This window comes from Jaculus jaculus, chromosome 14 (genome assembly GCF_020740685.1).
Source record: "Jaculus jaculus isolate mJacJac1 chromosome 14, mJacJac1.mat.Y.cur, whole genome shotgun sequence".
Lineage (NCBI taxonomy): Eukaryota > Metazoa > Chordata > Mammalia > Rodentia > Dipodidae > Jaculus > Jaculus jaculus.
The window spans coordinates 77340578-77349389 of record NC_059115.1 but is presented as its reverse complement, the minus strand read 5'-3'; the positions used below and the strand labels follow the sequence as shown (position 1 = coordinate 77349389).

Here is an 8812-nt window from a genome sequence, read left to right as displayed (position 1 = left end):
GAGGGTGCGGTGGGTAATGACCGGCACGCAGAGGTGATGATTAGGAGGGTGCGGTGGGTAATGACCGGCACGCAGAGGTGATGATTAGGAGGGTGCGGTGGGTAATGACCGGCACACAGAGGTGATGATTAGGAGGGTGCGGTGGGTAATGACCGGCACGCAGAGGTGATGATTAGGAGGGTGCGGTGGGTAATGACCGGCACACAGAGGTGATGATTAGGAGGGTGCGGTGGGTAATGACCGGCATACAGAGGTGATGATTAGGAGGGTGCGGTGGGTAATGACCGGCACGCAGAGGTGATGATTAGGAGGGTGCGGTGGGTAATGACCGGCATGCAGAGGTGATGATTAGGAGGGTGCGGTGGGTAATGACCGGCACGCAGAGGTGATGATTAGGAGGGTGCGGTGGGTAATGACCGGCACACAGAGGTGATGATTAGGAGGGTGCGGTGGGTAATGACCGGCATGCAGAGGTGATGATTAGGAGGGTGCGGTGGGTAATGACCGGCATGCAGAGGTGATGATTAGGAGGGTGCGGTGGGTAATGACCGGCACGCAGAGGTGATGATTAGGAGGGTGCGGTGGGTAATGACCGGCACGCAGAGGTGATGATTAGGAGGGTGCGGTGGGTAATGACCGGCATGCAGAGGTGATGATTAGGAGGGTGCGGTGGGTAATGACCGGCACGCAGAGGTGATGATTAGGAGGGTGTGGTGGGTAATGACCGGCACGCAGAGGTGATGATTAGGAGGGTGCGGTGGGTAATGACCGGCATGCAGAGGTGATGATTAGGAGGGTGCGGTGGGTAATGACCGGCATGCAGAGGTGATGATTAGGAGGGTGCGGTGGGTAATGACCGGCATGCAGAGGTGATGATTAGGAGGGTGCGGTGGGTAATGACCGGCATACAGAGGTGATGATTAGGAGGGTGCGGTGGGTAATGACCGGCACGCAGAGGTGATGATTAGGAGGGTGTGGTGGGTAATGACCGGCACGCAGAGGTGATGATTAGGAGGGTGCGGTGGGTAATGACCGGCACGCAGAGGTGATGATTAGGAGGGTGCGGTGGGTAATGACCGGCACGCAGAGGTGATGATTAGGAGGGTGCGGTGGGTAATGACCGGCATACAGTGGTGATGATTAGGAGGGTGCGGTGGGTAATGACCGGCATGCAGAGGTGATGATTAGGAGGGTGCGGTGGGTAATGACCGGCACGCAGAGGTGATGATTAGGAGGGTGTGGTGGGTAATGACCGGCACGCAGAGGTGATGATTAGGAGGGTGCGGTGGGTAATGACCGGCATACAGTGGTGATGATTAGGAGGGTGCGGTGGGTAATGACCGGCATACAGAGGTGATGATTAGGAGGGTGCGATGGGTAATGACCGGCATACAGAGGTGATGATTAGGAGGGTGCGATGGGTAATGACCGGCATACAGTGGTGATGATTAGGAGGGTGCGGTGGGTAATGACCGGCACACAGAGGTGATGATTAGGAGGGTGCGGTGGGTAATGACCGGCACGCAGAGGTGATGATTAGGAGGGTGCGGTGGGTAATGACCGGCACGCAGAGGTGATGATTAGGAGGGTGCGGTGGGTAATGACCGGCACGCAGAGGTGATGATTAGGAGGGTGCGGTGGGTAATGACCGGCACGCAGAGGTGATGATTAGGAGGGTGCGGTGGGTAATGACCGGCACGCAGAGGTGATGATTAGGAGGGTGCGGTGGGTAATGACCGGCACGCAGAGGTGATGATTAGGAGGGTGCGGTGGGTAATGACCGGCACGCAGAGGTGATGATTAGGAGGGTGCGGTGGGTAATGACCGGCACGCAGAGGTGATGATTAGGAGGGTGCGGTGGGTAATGACCGGCACGCAGAGGTGATGATTAGGAGGGTGCGGTGGGTAATGACCGGCATGCAGAGGTGATGATTAGGAGGGTGCGGTGGGTAATGACCGGCATACAGAGGTGATGATTAGGAGGGTGTGGCGGGTAATGACCGGCACGCAGAGGTGGTTATTAGGAGGGTGCGGTGGGTAATGACCGGCATACAGAGGTGATTATTAGGAGGGTCTCCCATTACGTTCCAGGAGGGCAACTGAACATTGTGCTCTTCAAGACGTTTCAACAGTGCTCTACTTGCTAATTCCCTCTTATAAAACACCATGAAATATCTCTGTACAAAAGCTGATGCAATTCCATTACAGTAAGACTAGAATGTTCTTGCTATTGACATAGCCCCGGAAACACTAGAGAGACAACCTCACATTCTGGAATGTGCCATCAACATCCAGCACATGGAGCTAACCTAACATTGTCAATGTGTGACACTAGAAGTAAAGGGTTACCCATTACCAATAACGCTTCATAGGCTTCTTATAGTGAACTCATTTTAACATTTTTTTTCTTGACAGATTCCCTAACTATTTTTTTAAAGGCATGTGCCACCACACGTGCTTCTTTGTTTTCTTTTGTTTTTGGTAAAGATTTTGTTTTTATTTATTTATTTATTTATTTGAGACACAGGAGGGGAAGAGAGTGAAATTGGGTGTTCCAGGATCTCTAGCCACTGAAAATGAACTCCAGACACATGTGCAACCATGTGTATCTGCCTTACGAGGGACCTGGAGAATCAAACCAGGATCCTTAGGCTTTGCAGGCATGCGCTTTAACCACTAAGGCATCTCTCCAGCCCAGATTCCATAATTATAGAAAACAAAACATGATAATTCCCTCCCCACTTCCAACGGCCCCTTCATAAATCTGCCCTCCATCATATCGCCTTCCCCTCTCAATCAGTCTCTCTTTTATTTTGATGTCATCATCTTTTCATTCTATTATCATGGTTTCATTTGTGTGGTGTCAGGCACTGTGAGGTCATGACTATCAAGGCCATTTTGTGTCTGGAAGATTGCATAATAAGTAGTCCTACCCTTCCTTTGACTCTTACAATCTTTCTGCCACCTCTTCCACAATGGACCCTGAGCCTTAGAAGGTGTGAAAGAGATGTCTCAGTGCTAAACACTCACTTCTTAGCACGATGGTGACTTTTCAGTCATCCCAATGGTCACTGCCATCATAGAAGATAAGGTTTTTCAAACAAAAAGGGAGAGTAGTATTAATGTACTGGGTTGAACATCAAGAAAAGTACTTGCAGGGCAGTTTGCTGAGCATAATATATACATTTAGCCAGATAACAGGGGGTGTTACACCCCTAGGGCTCATGACCTCCCCCAGGATAGGATTTTGACTAGGTTTTCAGTACCAGGTATATATTCCCTTCCATAAAGTGGGCCTTAGTCAAATTAGAGAGCAGATGTTTTCCCCCTTAATAGACATGCCATTCTTGCACCACTTGGCACATTTGGCCTGGCTGGCCATTCTTAAAGCTTGCAATTTCCACTGTTGTTTATCTCCACGGATGACGTCTTTCTCTCATAGGGATGCATGCAGCATAGCTTTTCCCAGCATTCTGTCAGCTGGCTTAAAGGGAGGAGGTTTTCAACTCAGCTCCAGCTTCATTTCTCAGTGACCTTGCAGCCCAAGCAGTTGGAGTGTTTGGCAATAGGGTCTTACCATCTAGTTCTTGTAGAAAACCAGGGGCTTTGGCAATGGCCTGTAATATTTTGGGACCATCAAGGACCTGCTTGGCCAGCAACTTACTGGAAGGTATCCCATACCGGGCACTGAAATTTTTCTAGTAGCAATCTATGGAATCCGGGTGTGCCATTATCCAAGAAGTAGGTCTCCATAAGGCTTATTCATCATAACATTTTAAAATTTTGAAGATTTTTCATTTTTATTTATTTATTAGAGAGATAACAGAAGAATAGAGAGAGAGAATAGGTGTGTCAGGGCCTCTAGTCACTGCAAACAAACTCTAGACACATACACCACCTTGTGCATCTTGTTTATGTGGGCTCTAGGGAGTCAAACCAAGGTCCTTAGGCTTCATGGACAAGTGTCTTAACCACTGAGTAATCTCTCCCGCCCAACATCTTAAATTTTGATTAACCTTCCTCCCACCTTTCCTTTACCTTACTTAGTCCACTCTGCTCACAGTGATCTGTTCATCTACTTGCATATATACAATACCCTCTTTTTTTTATGTTTTTTTGAGGTAGGGTCTCACTCTGGCCCAGGCTGACCTGGAATTAACTATGTAGCTTCAGGGTGGCCTCGACCTCACAGTGACCCTCCTACCTCTGCCTCCCGAGTGCTGGGATTAAAGGCGTGCGCCACCACACCGGGTACAAAACCCTCTCTTTAAGCAAACTCATCTCATAGGCTCTCATAGGTTCAAATCTTGAATAATTTGAAGTGCTACTCTTCCAAGCAAGATATCAATCTCTATCTTATCAAAACAGTTATAACTGTACAAAGGCTTTAATAGCTCTTGAATTTTCCACCAACATTTCTTGGTGGGCCACACAACATATCAATATAGTTATGTTTTGAATGTACTCCTATATTTTATTCAAATGTAAAAATATTAAAATTCTCAAAAATCTTCAATTATGGGTTCTAAGAAATTCTTGGTTTCATTGAGTTCTCATATGTCCCTTCTACCAGATCATTTAATTTTACTAAAACTATAATCCTGTAGTGCAGCTCCCACAGGCTTCCGAGTCTCCGTTAGTTTCTGTGAACATCTGCAGTGAGTCCCTTTGGGGAATAATAACTTGAGGGTCCCGGTGCGGAGGAGCTCGCCACCTCAGTCCTCCGGCTGGCTGTCCGCATCCTGGCCCTTCCCGTCTTCGTGCTCCACTTTCTGGGCTTGAGGAGCTGGATATGCAAAAAAAAATAAAGGTTCCCCCACTTCTTGTCGCGGATGGCCAGCAGGAAGCGGGAGCTCTTCAGCAACCTGCAGGAGTTCGGGGCTCCCTCCGGGAAGCTCTCCCTGCTGGGGGTGGGCTGTGGAACCGGGGCCAACTCCAAGTTCTAGCCGTCTGGGTGCACGGTGACGTGTGTTGACCCGAACCCCAACTTTGAGGCGTTCTTGTTCAGGAGCATTGCCGAGAGCCGCCGGCTCGGCGGGTGTCGTGGTCAGCCCGCTGGTGCTGCGCTCGGGTGCTGGGGTGCTCAGGCCGGGAGGGGCGTCTTATTTCATGGAGCATGTAGCTGCTGACCACTCCACATGGAGTTGCTTCTGGCAAGGGGTCCTGGATGCTGTCTGGTACCTTGTGTTTGGTGGATGCAGCCTCACCAGAAAGAGCTGGATGGTCCTGGAGCTGGCGGGCTTCTCTAAGCTCAAGCTGCAGCGCACCCAGGCGCCCCTGTCCTGGGCTCTGGTGCCGCCTCCTATCTACCGACACCCCGTGAAGTAGCCGCAGGTGTTAGCAGAGCTGAAGTCACCAGTGGTTTAAAGCTGCAGCCCTACACAGACAAACTAATCAGGAGAAGGCAAACCCTTGTTTTTAGGGTACAGTTGAATCTATCCCTGTTTTTTTTTTTACTTTGTTTTAAAGTAATTACTTTTATTAAGCATACATCCATATGATGATGTAGATAGAAATCATGAACACCAATTCCCATCCACCTAGTTGCACATGAGTAGCTTAGGTTCATGGACATCAAAACATAACACAGCATCTATGCAGACTTTTTACAGAAGAGGGCCATGTGCTTATTATCATTATACCTGGCTGGTTTTTCTATATCCTGCTTAGCTGTTTTCTGTTGCCTCCCACAGAATCAAACGTGAAACAAGCCAAAACAGCTTTGAATTCTCCCGTCAAAGAAACAGTGGCCTTTCATAATTGAAATCTGGTCTTTATTCAGTGACTTCCTTGAATATTCTTCTAGTTATCCTATTTAAATTGCTCCCCAACAGATTTTAAGTTTACTTCCTCTTTGAGAAGCAGTTAAATCACTTTAAAATAAGACTTTATGCCAGGCATGGTGGCACATGTCTTTAATCCCAGCACTGGGGAGGCAGAAGTAGGAAGATTGCTGTGAGTTCAAGGCCAGCCTGGGACTCTACAGTGAGACCCTACCTCGGAAAAAAAAAAAAAACTTTGTAAGGGAAGAAATGAAAAAGTCTTAGCCAGGTGTGGTGGCGCATGCCTTTAATCCCAGCACTCTGGAGGCAGAGGTAGGAGGAACGCATGAGTTTGAGGCCACCCTGAGACTACATAGTGAATTCCAGGTCAGCCTGAGATAGAGTAAAACCCTACCTCAAAAAAACCAAAAAAGGAAAGGAAAAAAAAAATCTTAACAAGCCATAAATAAATAAATCCTAGCTAACAGAATATCCAAGTCTAAGTAACAAAGAATATTCTGGAAGAGAATCTGAACCTGTTTGTTGTTGTTAGTGTCACTGGCTTGGCTTTTAGCAGTAGTTGACCAGGCTGACACATGTAGTTCTAAACAGTGTGACGTCTTATTTCCACATTCTACCACAATTTCTTTTCCTACATTCCAGTCTTCAGCTCTTAAAATATCACACTTGACTGAGTGTGGTCACGCACTTCTTTAATCCCAGCACTTGGGAAGGAAGCAGAGATAGGAGGATTGCAGAGAGTCTAAGGCCACCCTGAGAATGCATAGTGAATTCCAGGTCAGCCTGGGCTAGAGGGAGACCTGCCTCAAAAAAACAAAACAAACAAAAAAATCACACTTTGACACATTAATGTATATGGGACACTGAAGATTCTTGGGTTAGTTTTCATCATTATTCAACACATACTTTGCTAGATATAATAGATTGCAGGCAAGGAAAGGCACTGTAGCTAGGAAATTCTTCTGTGATTACGTACATGGCGTGAGAATCCTTAGAAAGCATCTGCAAGGCTGTAAAACAGTTGGCAAGTATTTTTCTTCTAAGATTCTCATCAAGCTCCACTTCGTTCTAAAATGACTTATTTGGTCGGGAAGCCATGAAAGGCAAGCCTTAGGTAGACCTATGTGAGAACTTAATGGGATTTTCAGCAGTAGCTTGTATGTATCTTAACAAATGTCTATTTTCTGACATAATTTTACAGAAATACTATCTTTTAAATATTAACTCAATCAATTCTTGTTCATTTTAGAAATGGAAATAAAAAATAATAACTTGATAAAAATAGTACCACTGTTCCACCTGCAGTGGCGGTTTTTGTTGTGACTTTCACGTGGCACCTGGATAATGTCAGGATACAGGCTCAGATTTATAAATAACACAAAGTTGTTCATCATAAGCTCTGCCAGCAGCACCCCATAACGTGCCCTTCCTCACCCCCACTCACAACTGGGAAGCAAGTGTGAGGGAAAATAGCTGCCTCAGAGGTTCAGCCCCATATAATCCCACTTCCAAATATTTTTTTTTTTAATGATCCCTTTGCTGTACTACCAAGAACAAAGATTAAAAGCCATTTATACACATTTTCGATGGTCCTTTTTCAGATGCTTATTTGTACATGTGTTCGTGGACATGTATGTGTGTGTGGTGTGTTTGGATAGTCTCAATGGCCAGATTTTACATACTGAATTTTAGAAATAAAGCTTGCAGTGCAGTGGAGCAGCCCAAAGATCAATGACAAGCACCATCTAGCTGTTCTCAGTAGTCAATATCTAATACTTATGGGAGAAACAAAACCTCTGGGTGAAGGATAACACTGAGCCACTGGTGGGAGATTCCTCATGTCTCGTGGGTGACAGAGAGAGTGGAGCAAGACCAAACCCGTTCCACTAGCTAGGCTTCAGCCGCTCCAATTTCACTCATTTTGCTTTTATTTCTGATGTGCAGAGGGTGTTTGATGAATTCCCTTCTGGGTATGGGCCAGTCTTGGAAGAATGTACATTAAAAAGTTATGAAGAGAACATAATTTATTGAACCTAGCTCATTATTGGAAACTGTTAGCATACTATTCATTTCACAGAAATCGTGGGTGGAGAAAATGACTATTGTTTTGATCTGATTACATAAGCTATGGCATAATTTTTCTTGTCTATGGTCATTTTCTTCATCTTGAGCAATGTGCCTGCTCATACTCTGAGTGCTGTTGGAAGACAGACACACACGTTCAGTTACTTATTAGTGGCCATGGCCATTTAAATTTACATTATGTTCTGTAACTAATCAGGTCTTCAAGTTCTCAGTGCAATGCGTGAATAACTGAATGGAGCAGTCACATCCTGAGCACAATGGACGTAGCAGGGGACATGCTCATAGGTGCTATCATCTGTAAGCCAGACCACTCAAGAAAACAATCAACCAGCCATCTGGACTACATGAGAACTTGTGAAAACTAGAAAAAGAAAACATAACAATAAAACAACCAGAAAAGGAGATATGTTCACTTAATAGACCCAGAGAGTAAAACTCAGCATTGTGAAGAACAAACAAAATGTCTATGGGGTCAGTGGGAGCTTTAGAGAAGGTTTAGTGGTTAAGGCATTTGCCTGCAAAGCCAAAGGACCTCAGTTCGATTCCCAGGATCCACATAAGCCAGATGTACAAGGTGGCACATGCATTTAGAGTTCGTTCTCAGTGGCCTGAGGCCCTGGCACACCCATTCTCTCTCCCCCCCCCCCTCTCTTTCTCTCTCTCTCTCTCCTTCTCTCCCTCTCTCCCTCTTTCTCTCTCACTTTCTCAAATAAATTAATTAATTACATTAATTTTTTTTTAAACTATAAAAAAGCCTACAGGCTAAGAAGAGAAATTACATACCTGAGCAAAACTCTCAATGAATTGGGGATATTTTCATATTTTATCTATTTGTCTACCTATATATAAATTTTTATATCATATATAAACTTATTTAATGCACATATTTATTTCACTCAAATGAAATTCTTCTATTTTCATGTATTTCTTATAATAAATAATGG

General features: G+C 45.7%; 1 pseudogene; it reads left to right on the top strand.

The window, feature by feature from the left end:
• Positions 1-1373: 1373 nt before the first annotated feature.
• Positions 1374-5328, top strand: LOC123454665 (annotated as a pseudogene).
• Positions 5329-8812: the final 3484 nt, after the last annotated feature.